The sequence below is a fragment of the Nannospalax galili genome, unplaced genomic scaffold, assembly GCF_000622305.1.
Source record: "Nannospalax galili isolate Female #2095 unplaced genomic scaffold, S.galili_v1.0 scaffold1129, whole genome shotgun sequence".
In the NCBI taxonomy this organism is placed as follows: Eukaryota; Metazoa; Chordata; class Mammalia; order Rodentia; family Spalacidae; genus Nannospalax; species Nannospalax galili.
The window spans coordinates 1271437-1292971 of NW_008359461.1; positions in this window are offsets into that span (position 1 = coordinate 1271437).

A 21535-nucleotide genomic window follows, 5' to 3' on the forward strand; every position below is an offset into this window, starting at 1 on the left:
AAACACTCCTTGGGCTGAGAGGCTATCTCAGCAGGTAAAGTGTTTGAGGGCCTGATTTAATCCCCAGAATCCATGTAAGAAAAGTTAAGTGTGGAGATAAACTTACAATCCCAGTGCTGGGGATGTGGAGACAGGGGTGTGCTGGGGTGTGCTGATCAGTCGGCCCTGACTACTTGGTGGGTTCCAGGCCAGTGAGAGACCCTATCTAAGACAAAGGTGGTTAATGCCTGAGGAGTAACATCTAAGGTTGTCTCCTGACCTCTGCATGCATGTGCACCCACATACACATGCACAGACACCCGCCAAAAAATAAATTATTCCCATTAGTTTCTGTTGTTTTTGCTTAAAAGTATTTCACAGCACATTTTAATGAATGAAAGTACAGTTATCTAATGTAGCTCAATGACAAAGTCTTTACCCACAGTCCCACCTAGTGCTCTGACGTTTGTTGAGTGATAGACTAGCAGGTAGTTGCATTACTATTCTAGAAGAATTAGACATTGTGTTTGAGTGGCAAAACAAGTTGCCAGAGCAGTCCAAAACAGAAGATTTTCTTTCTAGTGACCACCAGATTCATTGAATTCTTGTCCTAGACTCTGCCTTTACTTAGCAGCTTCCAGGCCTCCCTGGAACATCAGCCTGCTTGACCACACAGAGATGCTTCTGTTGGCGATAGTGGGGTGAGGGGTTGGGCAAAGACACAAGACAGAGGCTTTGGTTTCTGGGTCAATTCCAACCTTCCTATTTGAGCACCGCATTCTAGGTGGAAGAGAAGAGACTCATTTAAGTGGTCATTTGAAAAGAAAGCAGTGAGCACCACAAAGGGCTCCATTCTACAGATAAATGCACACATGGATGGACCCGTATTCTGTTTCTCATGCCCTGTCATGTTCTGTCTTAAGGCAAAGAAGCAGGCAAGGTATGTGTTGTAACATGCAGCAATGTTCTCACTCAGCTTTCCAAGCCACTGATTAGAATAATAACCAGTGTTCCCATGAAGTACTCTATTCATAGAAATCCCACCACAGCCATGAGACGATGGAATAGAAAGGTCTTCATTCTTTGATACAATCTAGCTTGAAAATACATTCTAAGTCATAAACAAAGAAGAGACAGGTCCCTTCACTCCCATTGAGTATTTTGGTCAATAACATTCTTAGCATAAATCACAGATTCTTGTCTCTCCCCCAACTTCCACCCAAACTTATTTTTATAGGATGACCTTTGGTACCAACTTATTTTATAATAGAATATTTCCTGCATTTTTATTTTGAACCAAATGGCCTTTTAAGTATGGTATTTATAAAAATTTCTTTGATGGAAAGCCCATGGAACTTGTGCAGATAACTGATAGACTCTTAGATTAGGGATAACATTTAGAAAGGACTTTTATGGCTTTCTACTGAACATTCCCACTCTACATTTGGCCCTCACCTGTGAGGTGCTCTGTGGATTTCACCCTTCGATGATGAGCGGGATGGAGAGGAAAGTTCCTTGGTGAGCTTCTGAGCTGACAGCAGGCATTTGGTATGCTCATTTCCAGTGGAAAACAGTGGGTTATGAACTTGCTCAAGGACACAGCAAGTATGGTATCACACCAAGAGCTGAACTTGTCTCATTACTCCCAGTCCTGTACTCCTGGTCATCCAGCTTTAAAAAAGACTAAACACATTCATTTTTCTTTCTTTAAAAAGTACTTTATTATTTTTGTTTTATATGTATGAGTATATTGCCTGCATGAGTGTAAGTGCACCTGTGTTGTGCAATGCCTGAAGAGGTCAGAAGGTGTTGGATACCCTGGAATTGGAGTTACAGATGGTTGTTTGCTGCCATGTGGGTGCTGGGAATTGAACCCAGGTCCTCTGCAAGAGCAGTCAGTGCTCTTAACCACCAAGTCATCTCTCCACAAATGCATAATCTAGTGGTATGCTGGTTAGTTTATGTCAACTTGACACATGCTAAACACACCAGGGAAGAGGGAACCTCACTTGTGGAATTTCCTTAATCAGATTGGCCTGTGCCCATGTCTGTAGAGGATTTTCTTAATTGCTAATTGATGTAGGTGGGCCTGGGCTGTTTAAGAAAAGAAGCTGATTGAGCCAGGGGGAAGCAAGCCAGTAAGCAGTGTTCTTTGTGGTCTCTGCTTCAGGTCCTGCCTTCAGGTTCCTGCCTTGAGTTCTTGACATGGCTTCTCTCAGGGAAGGACTGTGACTTGTAAGGCACATAACCCCTTTCCTCCCCAACATGCTTTTGGTCATGGTATTTATCACAGCAATAAAAAGCAAATTAGAACAAGTGACATTTAGTAATTCCCAGCAATCTACAGCCTTCATGTTGCTCTAGCTTCAAAATACTCCCATCAGCCCCTGAAGGAGACTTCATATCACCAAGTGATCATGCCATTCCTCACTTCCCCCTACTGATAGCAACCATCAGTGTTTTTTGTCTCAATGAATTTGCTTATACTGGAGATTTTATATAAATGGACTTGTGCAATACATTTTCTGACTGGTTTAACAGAATGTTTTCAAGGCTTGTCCACACTGTAGCATGTATTAGAATTTCATTCCTTTTAATGGCTGAATAATTTTCTGTTGGATATTCCATTCATGCAATGTTGGACATCTAGGTTTCCATCTTCTGATTAGTGTTATTAATACTGCTATGGATGTGTTAGTAACAGTATTCGAATATTCATTTTCAGTTTAGGGGTATATACATAAAAGTGGAATTGCTAGATCACATGCTGATTTTTGCCTAACTTTTAAGGAATCACTAAATGGTTTTCCTCTGTGATTGTGTCATTTTACATTCCTATCAGTCTTTTATAGGTTCCTATTTCCCCATGTCCTTGTCAACACTTGCTGTCACAGTTCTGTTTTTTTACGATTACAATCATCGGGGTGGATATGAAGCAGTGTTTCCTTGGGATCTTGATTTGCATTTCCATAATGAAATATTCATATGTCAAGGCATAGAATTAATGAGAAAATGAGCTTTGATAAGGCAAAATAAGTATCAAAACCACTGACTGCACCTGTCACCATGAGATGAAGATTGGCATATGTTCCTTCCTAGGTTATGTGACTCTGGGCTAAAAGTAAAGGACCTGTTGCTTTGAGGTTAAGACACAGTCCTGGGCATCTAACAAAAGATACTTAGTTATCTATGTTTCAAAGCTTTCTTTAAAAAATAATTTCTTCATAACTTACTGGTGTATTCATTTATTCTTTCAGTGTGAGAGAAGACACCCAGGATGGCTCAGGGATCTGGAGACCAGAGAGCAGTGGGGATTGCTGACCCAGAGGAGAGCTCTCCGAATATGATTGTCTACTGCAAAGTAAGAGGCCCAGTGAGACACTGGGCATGCTGCCTCCATGTCCTGTTCTCTGTCAGGGCTGATTGATGGTTGATAGCAAGATAGATGTTTTCAGCCTAAACTGCTTTGACTGATGAAAGAGTATTTTCTTCTTATTGTCTAATTCGAAAATTCAAGGAAGTAAGGTTTGTGCATACTCAAACTTGGTATTGATCTGTTGGAGCATTTTGTTCATTTAGCTTAGCTTACCATTCCCTCACACACCCGCCCCCCCGGCCCACCAATGCAGCCAGGAGTGTGTGGTCCTTCAGTGGACTTCACAGCACAATGCTATATTCACTGATTGTAAGGTCTTCAAATTCCCAGTATGTAGAGTACGGGTAGGTGTCAGGAAAGGTGTAGGAGCATTACTACTTGGAGCTTAAAGTTGGTAGCAGTCATAAGGGGCACACACACTTGGAATACAGCCTGTTCATTTGCAAAAATAGGTGCAAGGAGAGTGTTCTCTACTGTCAGAGGAGGAAGCGAATTCTTCCAGCTCAGGCTGGGTGGCTTTGTGCAGGAATAGTTTCAAAGGATGCAGTTTTAAAGGATGTGTAGGATCATTTTATGGGAAAAGTAGGGGGGACGAATGTACCAGGTAATGAGAACTGTTCTGCGAAGGCACAGAACTGGAGAAACTAAGCAGCCATCAGATCTGATCAGCTTGGCCACAGCATGAATGACAAGAAGTGAAGAGAGGTTAGGCTGGATGTGCCAGATGGGAGAGTGTTGAATTCTGGGTGGTTTAGTTATGAAGTCCTGGTGTGCTGAGAGTTGTAAAATTAATATCTCTTTGGGCTTAGGGGTTCCCCCCCAATGTGCCAAATGAATTAGTATCAAGGAGGGGTGGGGGCTCCTGTGAGGATCTTTCGGCGTCTGTGAATAGGGTGAGGAGGTTGCTGTTCTGGCCAGAGCATCCTTCAGAATGAGGAGGGACAAGTGGAGGTGTAGAGTCTGCATTATAAATAGCCCGAAATCCTGAGAGAATTCAGAATTAGGAGGTATGTATACAGGACCAAAGATGACTAGGTCATTGATCTTGGGCACTAAAAAGACATCAGTGCTATTAATTCTAATAGGGAACCTGATAGTTATGCTTCATCGGAGTGAATACTTGAGTCATCTGCTGGGTGCTGTGCCTGCTGTAACTGTGCTCCATCTATGTCAATCAGAGGGACATTGTTGAACTACACATTCTTGGGTGATCAATATGCTGACTTTTTTCTCTTTTCTTTGTAAAAATAGAACTTTTATGTTACTGTTGCTTTGGGTGCAAAATTCTGCAGTTCTTTGTTTTGTAAGAGAATGTTGAGAGAGCCTATCTCTAGGAAAGGTGGTTATGAAGTACATAATATATAATACATAAAATTATCTATAATACATATAATATACACATTATGTGTACATGACATACAAATTATGTATATATGATATTCAAATTATGTATACAACATATGCTAAATTTATAATATTTGATACATTAAAATTCGCTAATGGAGCTAAGCAGCTAATGACGCACACAGAATAACAAAAGCTGATCGTTCATCACTAGCTTCTCCGCTGCAGGAGGAGGATCTGGAGCCAGGAGAACAGGGACCTGGCTTTGGAGTAGGGCTTGGGTTACAATTCCATATTAAGTTGTTTATTTAACTTCTGCTGGTCTCATTTTTTTCATCTGTAAAAAAAAAACAAAACAAAACACCAAGCTGGGCGTGGTGGCACACGCCTGTAGTCCCAGCACTTGGGAGGTAGAGGCAGGCAGATCTCTGTGAGTTCAAGGCCAGCCTGGTCTACATAGTGAGTTCCAGGACAGCTCGGGCTACAGGAAGACCCTGCCTCAAAAAGACCAAAAAAATAAAATAAAATAAAAATAAATAAAACATCAAGGAGGAAGTTATAAAAATCCATTTTATTAAAGTGAAACACCTTGTCTCCACCTGGCCCATACTGTTGCCTATGATGAATATTTCTTTTTCTTTTATCTTTTAAGTCTTATAGGGACAGTGATATTTGGAGAAGGAATTAACTATAAGATGTATAATGTTGGCGTTGCTAGTAAGTTAATCTAAGTCAATTGATGCAATGGGGGGTTTTTTTTTGAGACAAAAGAAAATCATACAAATATTCAGGGGATTATAAATCTGTAGATTATTAAAGGTTTGCAGGAAATGTAAAATCATGCAATCTGAGTACTTTTCTACTAGAATGGTATGTTAAAGGTAAAAAAAAAACTTTCTATAGGTTTGTGACAACTTTGACTTTGACTTTTTTGGTGGTAGCAGGGACCTTTGTTGTTATTTAATTTAAAAACAGAAATCAATTGTTATAGTTCTTTAGAACAATGGCCACTAGTCATGGAGTATGCCTTGTTTATGACAGCTTCCTGTGATTGTGTTCATGTAAGATGCTGTGCTAAGTGCTCTAAAGGCCATTAATTGAATCTGTTCAATCCATTAGGACACAGAGTGCGTGGTTACTGCTCGGCATGAGCCCAGGTCCGGAGCTACATTGAACCATGGGCACACTTGACCCTCACCAGGGGGTTCTGCTTGCAGTGCTAGCACAATGTTTGGCTACAACCAAGAACTTGGCTACTGTGGCATGTTGTTAATGAAGGGTGAATCTTGAAGCAAGGTCAATTCCAAGTGTTTTCTGTGGAAGTCTTTTTGTATGGTCATTTATTCATTGTTGTACCCATAAACTCAAACCTTTTCTCAGATATCTACACCTGAAATTTGCCTTTTAGATATTGAGCTTTCGTTTCTGTTTTTCTCTTGTTGGTTGTTTCTCCTGCCACAGATGTTTTCAGTGGGACACTTTTGCATGGACTGTGTGTCAGTTCAGATTCTAAGTGCAGAGAGGCTGAGGACCTGGGCAAACTTAGAGTGATAAGCCAGATGGTGGCATTCATAATGCTGATGTGACTTTCATTTTTCTTATTTTTAATTGACACATAATGACTATACAAATGCATGGAAATACCGTGTGATGTTTGGATATGTGTACATGTTGTAATGATGAAGCCAGAAATGAGCATATCCTTCATCTCAAGCATTTATCATTTGTTTGTGATCAAGCATTCAAAATCCTCTCTCCTAGCTCCTTTAAAACATGCAAGACTTTGGGGCTGAAGAGATGGCTCATCAGTAAAGAGCACTGACTGCTCTTGCAGAGGATCTGGGTTCAATTCCCAGCACCCTCATGGCAGCTAACAACCGTCCATAACTCCAGTTCCAGGGAATCCAATGCCTTCTTTTGACCTCTGCAGGCATTGCATGATACGAGTGCAGGCAATATATTCATACACATAAAGTAAACATAATAAATAAAATAAAAAAATACCAGACATTGCTGTTAACTATGTTTGTTGTGACTTCCCAACACCATTTGGGATGGTGACCCTGTGACACAGGAGTAGCCCACAGCTTGCAGAATACACTCCGTTTTCTTTTTCCATTTTTATATCATCAACTGTGAAAAGTTGCACTTTGCTAACAAAGTGGTTTATTATTGACTTGCACAGACCCTCTACTTTTGTTTTTCACCCTTCATGTTCCCATTTTGGATTAGAGGTGTGTATGAAAAACATATTGGTCACATTGAAGATGTAGTTAAAAGAACCCCTTAATTATTCATTAAGACTTCCAGACCTGTTAACCTTCTTTATATTCCTGAACCCTTAGGATCCTGGGTCACTGAGTTGCCCTGTGTATGATATCTGAAGGTGAACATCAAATCACCCATAGGTTCTTTATAAAACCACTAATCCTTTAAGAACCCCTCACCCCTAGACTACTTTAATGTTTTAAGGGCTGAGTCCTTGGAGTCTGCATTTAAGATGATCTCAGGAGAATTTGGTTATCAATTGCATTGGAAAAGCACTTATTTACCATTTATTTTCCCCTCAATTATGTAGGTATATTATCTTTTGCAAAATCATGGAGAATTTGATGTTTGAATGTTTTAATTAATTGTGTGTGTGTGTGTGTGTGCGTGTGTGTGTGTACATACTCAACCACATGTTTGAATGTGTGTAATTGAGGGTGCACATGTGGAGGATGGAGGACAACTTGTGGGAGTTGATTCTTTCCTTCTACTGTGGGTTCCAGGTCTGAACTCAGATCTTCATGGTTGGCAGCAAGCACACTTATCTGTGAATCATCCCATATCATTGCCTCTTAAATTGTTTTTTTTTTTTTAAAATTTTAGAACTACTTGTAGATTCCTCAAGATGTCAAACAACCGACCACTTGGTTTCTTCACACATTGTGAACTAAGCAATTTTGGTAGCAATGGCTTGCAGACTTACTTGTCAATATCTTTACTTTGTAGATGGGAAACTAAAAGGATGACAAGGTTGAAAATTTTGCTTATGGGTCCCCAGTAATTTCCCAGTGAAGCTGTGATGCACAGGAGCCTGATGTTCCAGTCAGTGTCCATTGTGGCATCCAGTGGTACCACCGTGTTATCAACCTGGGTGCTATTACCACATTCCTGGAGCTCAGTAGCCGTCAGCTAAGTTATGAGATGATGAAATATCATGTGCCAGGTGTCTGGCTTTCATTGCTCATGATAATGCTTCCGTCCACTCTCTGATGTTCTTGTTTCTCTGGTAAAGATGTTCTAAAATGTTTATTCTCTTCATAACTAGGATATTTCTTTGAGGAAGAATAGTTTGCTTTCTGATTTTGATTTTTCTGAGTATTGTTTACAATGTCACTAGACAAATCTTAAATGAGACTGGGAATTTTGAGTTGGTAGAATTTTCTTTCATGGTAGGTGAGCAGAGAAAATTGTAGTTGACCATGACCATGCCTGGGGTTGGGAGGGAACACGTGTGGTGGACGGCACCCAGAAAACATTGAGGGTGCCGAATGGCTGGTGCTGGCTTTGATTCTAACTCTGGGGAATGTCATTTTTGTGACTCTACTTCTTGTTGGATCACCCTCCTTCTTTTCTTCCTTTCCAATTACAGAATACTTTTAACACAAAAAGAATATATTTAGTGTCCTTGTCAGACAGAAAGAATAAAGAATAATTTCTGTGGATTGCCAGCAGCCTAATAAATAATGTATTTAGGTTTTACTTTCTCTGCTGCTAAATTAGTGTAAATAATGTACAAATATGTTTCTGCATGATTTCAAAGTTAATTCTATAAAATTTTGATCTTTTAAAAGTTAACACTCAATATCAAAACTCTATGCATACTTAAAGGTTAACCATTCTGGAAGTATTTTAGATGGTCACTGTCCTAGTTTGATTTTCCATTTCTGTGACAAAACATGCTGACCAGTACCAACTTGGGGAGGAAAAGGTTTATTTTATCTTACATCTCCTGGGTCACAGTTCATCAGGGAGCCCAAGGTAGGAACTCAGTGCAGGAACCTGGAGGCAGGAGCTGGAGCACAGGCCATGGAGGAACGCTGCTTACTGGCTTGCTCCCCTGGTCCCTGCTCAGCCTGCTTTCTTATGCAATACAGGCCCACCTGCCCAGGGGTGGCACCACCCACAGTGGGCTTGGCCCTTCCACATCACACAATAATCAAGAAGATGCCCCACAGGTATGGCCACAGGCCAGTTCAATGGAGGCAATTTTCCAGTTGGGGCTCCCTCAACCCAGGTGTGTCAAGTTGACACTAAAGCTATCCAGCATAGTCACAGATAAGCTAACTGGATTGAGATTAAACAAAATTTCGTTGGGTGTCATAAAGTAGTTTAACTGTAATAATTTAACATTCAACAGTGGAATTGCATAAGATCTTGGGCTGTATTTGATGGTACATGCCTGTAATCCTAGCACTCGAGAACTGATGGCAGAAGAATCAAAAGTTGAAAGTCATTCTAGGCTACATAAACAAGTTCAACACCAGCCTGAACTTCAGGAGACCCTATTTCAAAAATAAAATGAACTGCGGCTGGAGAGATGGCTCAGTGGTTAAGAATATTTACTGTTCTTCCAGAGGACCTGGGTTCGATTCCCAGCACCCACATGGTGGATAACTCCAGTTCCAGGGTATTCAACGTGCTCTCTTGGCCTCTGAGAGGCAATGCATGCACGTGGTGCACTTACATACATGCAGAAAAAACCATACACATAAAAGAAAAATAAATATGTTTAAAGATCCCAATAACCAAGAAGACTTTTGGTGACAACTTGCTTCTCTGGGCTTGCTAAAATACGACATTTGTGCAATTATTTTCATTTATAATTGCATAGTATTTAAATAGCAGAAACAGTTTTAAGTAACAACACTGTCAGCAATACAGAGTATCTTGGATAAATTAGAGGGTTTAGAGGAAGAAGAAAGAGCCAGCATTCTGGGGTGTTAAAGGACAGTGCCATAGCTTTGTCATTGATGGCTTCTTCTCTGTTAGTTCCCACTTATGGACTCCCCCCCCCTTTTTTTTAACTGGACTCTGATTACAGCCCATGTTGCTGTGATGCCCCACAGTCACTTTCCCTAGTTATCAAGGACCCTTGAAGTATCTCAGGGCAGAGGCTGGTTTAGACATATTTCCAGAAAGTAAACACAGTGCTATTTCAGTCTCCTAGGCAGTGGTATGCAATGAGAAGGGAAGATCTTGCTTGGAAGAGGCAGAGCTTTGGAGGGAGCTAGAGTAGGATACTGCTTTGAAATTGGTAGATGGCTGTGGTAGAAGCCAACGTTACTAAGAGGCTGGGGATCTGCAAGTCCTGGTGAGGAAGGCATGATGAGATTAGAAACCATTTAATCAGCAGATGGATATTGATTCTCATTTGTGGGCCAGACACTGTTAGATGCTAGAAATGCAGGCTGAGGGCTGAGTCCTGAATGAGCTTATGAGCCAATGGGGGGAAGATGGGTAACTAAACAGTTCTGTGCTGATAGAAGTAAGTCAAGTAGACTAGGGGTTGGGGAGATGAGGGTTATATGGTCCATAGCAGACATCATAAAGGACACGTAGAGGACTTGGTACATTTCTTCTTTCTTGAAGGATGTATAGGAATTAACTTGGTGGAAGAGGGGAGAAAAAGTTGAGGACTGGCACATGGCAAGGGACAGTGTTAGGTAGAGTTGGAAACTTCACACAGTTCTTGTAGCTCTAGGTTTCTGTAAGGACGAATTAGGACATAAAGCTGTGCAGACAGATTAGGATCAGATTACGAAAGACTTAATGCATTCTCTCAAGGAACTAGCATTGCACAGGTGTCTCCCTTTTGTACTGCCACACCTGCATTCTCTCCTCTACCTGCCGTTCTCTGCCTCAGAAGGCTGAGCCATGTGGAATGCATCCGCCTACCAGGTTCCTGTGACTTCTGCTTGCAGTTGAGTTTGGTCAATAAAAACCTGGAGAAAGGAAGAATGGAGAGAAAAACCAAGTAAGGGTCTTCTTCCTTTGCCCCCCCCGCCTATATGCTTTGCCTGAGGGTCATTAACAGACTCTGTGGTCATGATACCTTTCTTTTTTCTGTACTCGTCCTTTGGGGCTGTGGAGCAATTCCAGTTTGTATAAGCTCACTGTTGCTGTGTAACAACTTACCTCAAATAGTAAAGGCTGAAACAGAGCGTTCATTATGCCACAGCTTCTGTGGGTCAGTAACACCGGTGCAGCTCAGTGCCTTCTCTGGTTCATTGTCTCTCAGAAAGCTAGAAGCAGGCCTCGTAGTTTCATCTGAAGTTTCAACTGGGAGTATGATGCTCAATGTTGTCAGCCTGACTTGAATTAGAATCCGCATAGAAATACACCTCTGGGTGTGCCTGTGAGGGTGTTTTGAAGGAGGTCCAACTGAAGAGGAAGATCTGCCCTGAATGTGGGTGGTGCCATCCAACAGGCTGGGATCAGGAAAAATGGGAGAAAGGAAGCTGAGTACCAGCACCCATGGCTTTCTGCTTCTTGACTGTCGGTGTGGTGAGATCATCTGCCTCATGCTTTTCCTGCTATGATGGACTGTACCCTCCTTCCTTATATTTCTTTTGTCAGGTATTTTGTTATGGCAACAAGGAAAACAACTCCCATGGGAAGAAAGTCCGTTTCTAAATTCTAGAATGTTTTTCAGTCACTTCCGGTTCTTGAAGGGGTGACCTCAGTTCCATGCCGTCTGCTGGCATCAGCCCTCTTAAGTTGCTGCTGAGTGTGTCTGTTCTTAGGGTGGTGTTCCACATGTCAGCTTCCTGAGAAGAGGCAGAAGGTGGTGGCCAGAGTCCCAGACTTTCATAGCCATTCTTAAATATGATATCCTATCTCTCTTGTTAGAAACAAGTCATGGAGTCCAGCCCTTACCCAAAGTGAGAGATTAACACAAGGATGCATTGGAAGCCAAGAAATGATAGGGCCATTTGAGACATCAATTATTTAGTTCTACTTCCACTAGACAGGGGTTCCTTTGGAAATAAATCTTTAGATTTCCCTAGTATCTATGCCATCTAGTATGGCTAAGACTGACTCATGCAACATTATTTCAGAAGCCAGGGTAAGCCACCGAGACCCCGTTTTTTGTTGTTGCTGTTCTTCATGGATGGATTTGAAGCAGAGAGGTTGTATGCACAATGGGAAGAGTGGGATCTGAAGCAGTCTCTGGCCAATGTGGAGGTTCGACATGTGGTCAACAAGGAGGGAGTTCAGCATGAAAACAGGTACCAGATATGGTGCGATCGTAGGCAGGAGAACAGTTTGGAGATGTGACAGGGATTCAGGTGAGGACAAATGATGTCAGACCACTGGCAGTGGTACTATTGATGAGGGATGTGTTTGGCAAGGAGATGTAGCAGGTCTTGGCAATAGAGAAGATGTGGAGAGGATGTAACTAGGAAGAAAGAAAAGGGGTCATTTGCTAGCTTACACCTGGGGATGCTCGGAAAGCCTCCTGTGACAGTTTAAAATCGAATACTTGTAGAACTGGGTTTGGGGACTGCCTCTTCCCTGTGTGGAGAAAAATAGAAAGTGCCATAGGGAAGGTATGGACCAGGACTGAGTTAGCTAAGCGAGACCTCTGACTGCACCATCAGCTCACGTTTGGCTCTGCATATGTTTCTGGTTTCTTGTCTAGTTCTGTCATTTGCAAAGTGAGGGGTGCTTGGGCTGCATGATCTAAGAAATATGCTTTAGTTTTGACATTCCATGGCTTTCATTATCAAAACTAAAGGAACCATCTGGACCTGGTGGCATAGGTCTGTTAGTTCAAGCTATTTGAGAGGCTGAAGCAAGAGGATGGTAAGTTCAAGACCAGCCTGGGTAACTTAGTGAGACCCTGTCTCAAAATAAAATGTTTAAAAAGAGACTGAGAGTATGTGCGCATGCTCAGTGGCAGGTGTTTGTCTGGCATACAGAAGGCCTAGGTTCAAGCCCTTGTACTGAAAAAGATGGGAGGGAAGGAAGGAAGGAAGGAAGGAAGGAAGGAAGGAAGGAAGGAAAGAAGGAAGGAAGGAAGGGAAAAATAAAATCTTTTGGATGTTGGTAGCCCAAGGCTATAGTTCCAGACCAGCCTGGACTATGTAATGAGACCCTGTCTTAAAACCAAACCACAACAACTGCCCTGCCCCCCTCAACCAAATAAACGACAATCTACATGTTTGCATCTGTTTATTCTTTCATAGTTTTCTTTAAAAGCATCTTTACGAGTAAACACAGACAAATCTTTAAACGTGGTTGAGTCAGAATGTTGACAACAAATGCTTCTTTGGTCCCCATAAAAGAGTTTGTTTTCTTGAATTCTTTTTCTTTTTCCTTTTTAACATTAAATAAGATTCCCAGTGACTAACCTCAGAGAGTGATGGGGTAGCTTAACTGTTCGGACTGCATTTTAAGATTTTTTTATGTTCTATTTTTTGAATTTATTTTTTATTGCCTCAGAAAAACTGTTGTTTCCCTTTTGTCTCAGCATAGGCTTGTTGGAAGAGAAACTTCCCATCACATTATCTCAGTTGGCAGGAGACAGGCGTGCAGGCAAGTCCCCGACCAATGGAGCCGGTGTCCACAGATGAAAGGAGTGGTATTTTCAGTGTGGGGAATAGCTCAGTGCGCTTTAATGTGATGTGTTTCCATGGGCAGAACTTTCTAATTGGAAAAGCCTCTGGTGTGCTTAAGGCCTCATTTCATCTTTGCATTTTCCCCCCTCATTTCATTTCAAACCGTCTAAGATTTTGCATTTTGGTTGACGGTTTATCTCAATATTGACAGTCCTTTGCTGTATCCTTAGGCGACAGAGAGCTCAATAGAGATCAATTCCCTATTGACACAATTTTGAACAAGCAAAGTTAAAAGCTAATAAATATCTGTGAAAAGAAAATAAATAACTTTTAAAATCATAGAGGGATAGGAGGATTATTTTAAAAGACTGTTAGTTTGCAATGCAGGTTAAAACAGAAAATGGCCAAACCTTTTGATAAAAATTCTGAATTCTAGAAATATATTCCTGGGAGGGGATGGGAAACATACGCACAGATAAAGATAGAGACATATCCCCGAGCCAAAAGAATACTGACAGCTCTGGGGAAATAACATCCAAAGACTGGAAAGAAATCAAATATCTATTGAGAACAGTGGTTAAATGATTGCAGGAGATCTGATTCCTATTTGGATGAGGTCACTCTACATTTTCTGGATTTCTGTTCTGGTAGAACTCATCTTTACTTGAAAATGTAGTGGTTGCTGAGATCCTGGAATAAAGTTGGGTGTGTATTTTTTATTTTTTTTAAAGCCCTATAAGATTTTTTTTACTTTTCCATAATGTTTTTATTGCATTTGATATATGTTGTGGTTAAGGGATTTTTTTTCAGAAATCATCTTTCCAGTTGCTCTTTTTTGTTTTCCACATCAATATTCTTACATCTTGGACCATTATTTACCCTTTGTCTGAAGAACCACCTTTTCTTCAGTGAAAATCTAAAGATATATTATCTTTTCTTTTGTTTGTGAAGAGCAGTTTTTCTGGACATGAGATTCTGGACTGTCGGCGATGTCTCCTGACTCTGGTCAGTCATCCGCTCCGTGTCCTATTGTTTCTGGTCTGTAGTGTTGCTATTTTCAATATAATCTATTTTTCCCCACTTTGGTTGTTTTTAAGATTCTTTTTACTTTGGTATTTTTGCAGTTGCATTTAAAGTTGTGATTTTTTGTTTGTATGTGTGTATGCATGTGTGTATGTGTATTCACATATGTTTGGGCACATGTGTTTGGGGTACCCATACACATGTGTTAGGATGTGTGTGGGGGTCAAAGATAGACTTTGGATGTCTTCCTTAATCGCGCTGTATTTTAGTTACCGAGGGAGAGTGTTGCTGACCCTGAAGCACACAGATTTGGCTAACCTAGCTAGCCAGGTGCTTCAGGGATTCCATCTCCACTTCCCGAGTGCTGGGATTACAGGTTTCCGTGCTCATTTGACTTTTTACGTGGGTTCAGGGGATCTGAACTCTGGTCCTCATGCTTGTGCTGCAAGTGCTTTACCCACTGAGCCATCTGCCTAACCCTAGTGATTTTTGTTTTTTAATTTATTTTCCTTAGAGCTTATAGCACATCTTTTTATTTGGTACTTGAAATTTTCCCAGCTACATACTCTAAATTTAAATATTGACTTTTTTTTCTTTCTTGGGTTTCTGTTCATAGGTTAGGCCATTTCCCTTTGGGTTGTGAATTTTTTTATATTCTTTGCTGTATTTTTAATTTATTTATTGTCCTGTGTTCCAGTGTGAATACTTTCTATGGCCCTATCTTTCGTTTCACTGGCCCTTTCTTCAACAGATTAGATAATCTCCTTCCCTTCCTTTGAATTTACATTTTTTAGCTGTTGCTTTTTAAGGTTCTAATATTTTAATCTAATTATTTTTCTGTCAAATATTTTCTATTTTGTCTACCAACTCATTGGACATATAAATCACAACAAATTTAAGTTCCATATCTGATATTTTAATTATCAGATTATTTTTACATAATCCAATTTCTTCCCCCAAATTAGAGGCTTCGGAATAAAACAAACCTGGATTCACATTTTAATTTAAATCCACTCTATCCCAGGCATGGTTCCCTCTGGCCCTCGGTTCCCTCAGCTGTAGCTCAGGGGCTGTATTGCCCAACAAGCTCTTCTTCAGCATGAGTCAGTGACTCTGTATGAGTACAGCACTGGCCACAGAACCTGGTACAAAGAAGATGATTCTTTCTATTACCTATTTCTTTCTTTTTCTTCTTTTCTTCTGTATTTCTAGTTGGTATTTTATTGGGTTCTAGACATTGTTTACACAATTAACATTAAAGAGAGGATTTAAAACTCTGTGGGCAGATGAGATACCTTTATAAAGTGCCTGCTGCCAAGTCTGAAGACCTGAGTTTAATCCCTTGAACCTGCATGGTGGAAGGAGAGAACTGACTCTTACAAGTTGTCCTCTGATCTCTGAACATGGACTATGGCATGCACATGCATGCCCCCACACATACATTTACATACACATAAATAGATGTAATTAAAAAAGAAAATTGTTTAAAGCTTCAGGGGAATGTCATCATACCCCTTGAAAAAATAGTTTGTGTGTGTGTGTTTGTGTGTGTGTGTGTGTTTGTTTGTGTGTGTGTTTGTGTGTGTGTGTGTTTGTGTGTGTGTGTGTGTGTTTGTGTGTGTGTGTGTTTGTGTGTGTGTGTTTGTGTGAAGGTCAGAGGATTACTTGGTAAAGTCAGTTCTCTTCTTCCCCCTTTACGAGGATTCTGGGGCTCAAAGTCAGATTTTCTGACTTGCATGACAAGTGTCTTTACGTGATGAGTCACCTTAGTGGCTCCTGTAATAAGTTTTATGAGTGAAACATGACTTGGCAAACTATAAGCATGAGTTTCAGTGTTCTGTTTTCCTGCCTGACAAACGTTTCTGGAACAACCTGTGAAATACTTGTAGATCATATTATTTTAATATCTTTAGAGTGGTAAATGGAAATAACTTTCAATAGGTTATATAAACTTTGTATAAGTTTTTATTTCTGAAATATATTTTTTTAATCATGAGCTCTTATCTACATGTGCTTGTGTGTGCATGTCTGCAGAGGACAGGAGAGGGTGTTAGATACTTTGGAGCTGGAGTTAGAGGTGATTGTAAGCTACTCCATGTGGGTCGTGGGTTCTGGGAACTGAACTCCAGTCCCCTCAAGAGCAGCAAGAGCTCTTAACATTGAGCCATCTCCCCAAGCCCTCCCTATAAATTTTTAAAAATAGACTGCAACAGTTTAGAAAGGTGGCTGTTCAATTTCTTTTTGCATTTTCTGACGAATCCTTGTGAGGACTGGCTTATTTTGAAGAAGATACTGTGTGCACATTGAGGGGACCGCTTTTAACACCAAGGGACCTACACTCATGACATCAGGTGCCTTTCTCAATCACTCTCCACCTTATTTTTTGAGGCAAGGATTCTCACTGAACCTTGAATTCACTGATTAGATAAACTATCCTGTCAGTGAGCCCAGGGATCCGAGTGTTTCTGCTTACCCAATGTAGCTTGCACACATGTGCTGACTTGTCTGGCTTCTGTGTGGGTGCTTGGAGTCCCAGTCCAGGTCGTCATGCATATGCAGCAAGCGTGTTACCTGCTGAGCTATCTCCTCAATCCAGTCTGATGAATGTAATTGACAGGTCTTGGTGGTTCTTGATTGGACAAATCTGCTTCTGGGTCACTTTTGCTCTCTGTAGGAAGTCCTCTGGTCCAACCCAAACCCTGGCTGTTCACTCATGCTTCTTCCCCTTGGTGGACTGTGACCTCCTATGTTTGTTTTGGAAGATGCTAGAAACTGTTTAGCTTCTCAGTTATGTCTTTTGTCTTTGGGAGGAAAAAGCAACTCCAATTTCTGGACTTAACTTTCTTAAACGTGAAATAATGTTTGATAACGTAGATGATATTCATTTATAATTAATTAATTAATTCAAGTCTCATGTATCCTGGGCTGGCCTTGAATTCCATATATAGTTGAAAATGGCCATGAACTTTCCATTTTCCTGCATCCATATCCCGAGTGCTGGAATTAAGGGCCTGTGGTTCTGGAGATCAAACTAGAGTTTTCATATATTTTAGGCAAGCACTCTACCAACCGAGCTATATCCCTAGCCCCTGTACCAGAATTTAAGTTGTTTATTTGTTATTAGTATCAAAATTTAGAATTCTTGCAGATTTAGATCAAAAGTCATAACTTGTGTCATGTGTGACTCCTGCTCTGTTATTTTCTAGAAGGTCAGTAGTGGTCTACACATATACACTGGCTTCCCTGGGTTGTTCAAGTTCTCTCTCTTTGGTAGAATGCCAGTAAGGGGATTCCTAAGAGCTAGGGTCCACATTTCCTTTGCTTTCTACCTCTAAGCCGTATCCCCATCCTGTGATCTGACTGACTCAACTGCCCCCCACACACACATATTGAGAGCTTTGTGGATGCCAGGCTATCCAGAAAAATTTTACCTTGGAGCTTTTCCAAGCCATTTTCTATTTTATCCTCTATTTGTTTTTCTTAAGTAGCTAACTAAATAAGAACACCATTTCAACTTGCCCCATTCCCCACAGCATTTCCCTGCCTGTGCACCCCCCTCTGCCTACAATCTAACCGTGGGGTAGCTTCTTATATTTTAAAGCTAAATACAAAAGCACAGTTCTGAGAAGCAGCCAAGTTCTGCAGCCAAGTTTGAAGACTAAAACTTTAAAACAGCTCTTCTGTCACATACTTGAGAAGGGAGGCAGGCTGTGCTATAAATAAAAATGCATTCCATTTCTATCTCGTCCTTTGAGTCCTCTTGGGCGATGCTTTTTGTGTGTGACTACAGTGTTCCCAACTGCCCACTCACCCCTTTCAACCTTCCATGTTATGCCTGGTTTTATTTCCATGTTTAGGGACCTACATGAAAGAGGAGAACTTCCCTCTCCTCAGGCTTAGGTACAGTGAGATCCAGTCAGTGGTTTAGAAATGATGCTTTTCTTTTATCTGTAACATTTCTAACAGTTGAGTGTATCAGCGTCCTGTGGCTGCTGTAACAAGTTGCCACCAATATAGAAGCTTAAAGAAAGACAAATTTATTCCCTCACAGTTGTGGAGGTCAGAAGTCTGAAATGACTCAGCAGCACTGGGTGCCCTCTTGAGGCTCTAGCAAGAATCCAGTTCCTTTTTCCCCTCAGCTCTAGAGGCTACCTAGCACAAAGCCCCGTATCACTTGGATTCCTGCATTGATCAACACATCCTACCTAGCTCTGATGCTCCTGTGGCCCTCTTATAAAACCCCTGTGGTAGCAGGAAATCTGCCTAGTTAACTCAGGATAGCCTCTCCTATCTCAAAGTCACCCTCAAAGCCCCTTTTGTCATGCAAGGTAGCACATTCATAGGTTGTAAGGAGCGTGGGGTGGTGGGTCCTGAGCATCAGAATGTGGGCATCTTTGGAGAGACATTGTTCTACTCGCCACTTGTTCTGTTTTGGAAAACCAAGGAAAAGCCTTTTGGAATTTTATCTCTTTTTTTAATAGCTGGGCAGGAAGCATGCTGACTGACAGTTTGGTTCTCCTTCCTGTGTTTGTCACGGTAGACACATACCAGACTAAACTGTTAGAGCCATTTGTTTTAACTGAAGTTCACAGGAGGGCAGAAAAGAAGAGTTTCAGACACAGGCAGTGAGGGTGGAATGGGTCTCAAAGACCTCACTCCCTATTCACTAGAAGCAGTACCAGGCTCTGCTAAGGCACAAACATGCCCATGTCATGGAAAAGTGACCAAACCAGTGTATGCATTCACAGTGGATAAAGGGAAACCTCATTTGCCTTCTGTCCAGTATGACTTCCTTACAACACTGTTTGTCTTCAATTATTTTATATTTTAAAGCATATAAATATCAAGATATAAAAATATTTTTTTTTGAGATAGGGTCTCATATAGCTTAGGCCTTGAACTGGGTATATAGGCAAAGATGACCTTGAACTTCTGATCCTCCTCTGCCTCCCAAGTGCTGGATTACAGGCACGGGCATGTGCCACCATGCCTGGTTTATACAGTTCTAGAGATTGAACCCAGGGTTTTGTGCATGCTAGGCAAGCAGTCTATCAACTGAGCTAAGGATGGAGTAGACTTCATTGTTTTGGAAAACAGTGCAAGGCAGTGCAGGCAGCGTGCACTTTTCTAAGCTTGAGAGACAAATGTCAGTCTGCTTATTGCCTGTAGAGTGACCAGAAAAAAAGGTGCAAAAGTGATAATGAAACTCCCAGGGGAGAGTATGAATGTGAACATTCACTTGGGCTCAAGGCAGTTGAGCCGCTTCGAAGAGCTAACTCAGGAAATATTAAAAAAAAAAACAAAAAACAAAACCCTGTCACCCAGGGAGTGGGCAGCGAGCTTTCCCTTCTTTAAGCAAGCTGCCAACACCGAACTTCACCATATTGCTGGGAAGGAGAGGTCAGTAGTGGAAGAAACAAATCTGCTTCGAAGAGCTAACTCAGGAAATATTAAAAAAAAACAAAAAACAAAACCCTGTCACCCAGGGAGTGGGCAGTGAGCTTTCCCTTCTTTAAGCAAGCTGCCAACACTGAACTTCACCATATTGCTGGGAAGGAGAGGTCAGTAGTGGAAGAAACAAATCTGTGCTGGCCAGCGATGAGTTAAAATGTTAGGACCATGTCTAACCTCTCCCCATACCAGTTTGGTTTCCTTCAAGCTCAGGCTGGTTTTTTACATCATGAAATGATGTAAAATCAAAACGGAGGCAGTATTTCAGGCTATATGAAATTCAAGGTTCAGTGTTCTTACCTCAAGTTTTATTGAAGCCCAGTTGCACCATTTGTTTATGAAATATCTATGGCTTTTTTGAGCTAACCGGGGTGGGGAGGAAGTGGAATGGTTGTGACAGAGTCAGTCGGTATGATCAGCAAAGCTTAAAATATTTACTAACTGGCTTTCTACAGAGAAGTGGGAAGGGATTTGGAGGAGACTGGAAGGGCATCTGCAAAGGTCCTTGTTGGGACAATATCTCCATTGCCTATTAGCTCCAGTAGTGCCCCCCTGTGCCAACTCATTACCAGGCACCCACGGAGGGTCAGCTGGATAAGGGGGTATGTAGTAGTGTTTATAGCTAGTCCATGTTTGAGTACGTTAGTGATGTCCGAGGCACTATCTTTGGGTGGCGTGTTTCCCTTCCTGAGGGATCAATGTATTTACCCTAGTAAATCATTGATGAGCTCTTTTTGCTTTTTAAATACAAAAAGAGCATGCAGAGCTATTGCCAAGTGTTGGGTTATATATTCTGAACCACCCCAGGAAGACATGCCGCCTACTGGGTAGCTGCGTCTGTTTCAGATGCAGTATCCAAGTGCTCTCCTTTCAGTGGGATCCACATACCAGGCATTGGGCCAGGGCTTTGGGCAAAGGACTGGCCCACACTCACAGTGATGTTGCATGGCTGTCCTTTACGCTGTGTGTGTGTGAGGAAAGGGGCTGAAGGTGGAGTAAATGGCACCTGGGCTTCCCCGCACAGGACTGCCACTTGATCTGCCTCTTCTCATACCAGACTGTGAACATGAGACCCAGGGGTGAGGGAAGAAGATAGCCATCTGGGGAGAGGCTTACATCCATTATTTTCTCTGACATAGCAGGGGTGTCGCTACCTCACAGCAAGATGTTCCTGAATTATACTGTTATACTGTCTGCTGATGATACAGTTAGACAGTTCCTTCTAGCACCCTGCATCCTTCACAGGGTTGCCCTCCCCCTAACCCATATACAATTCCTTATCCACGGGTTCAGCCAACCTCAGAGCAAAAGTGTTCAGAAAAATAGTTGCATTTGAATGGAAGACAGATCATTACCATTGCTCCATGAACAATATAGTACAGCAACTTTGAACATAGCATTTATGTTGTTTTGGCTATTAGAAGCAGTCTGGAGATGATATAAAGTGTAGGGTAGGATGTGCATAGCTTATATGCAGATATCCCATTTTACATAAGGTCCTGGAACATCAAGGATTTTTATATTTGAAAGGGGTCTGAAAACAGTCCCCTCCAGGTACCAAGGGACACTTGTATTATGTCCATGAAAGTGCTGTGGCATACAGACAGGAGATACTGTCTAGTTCTGCTTGGGAAACACCCGAGACTTAGGGCCAACCAGCTTTCAGCGACAGTCAGGCTTTCTGACCTCGGATCTGGTGTTCTGAAGGCTCCTTCCCATGGTTTCTTCACGAAGCAGGGCCAGGCATTCAGCC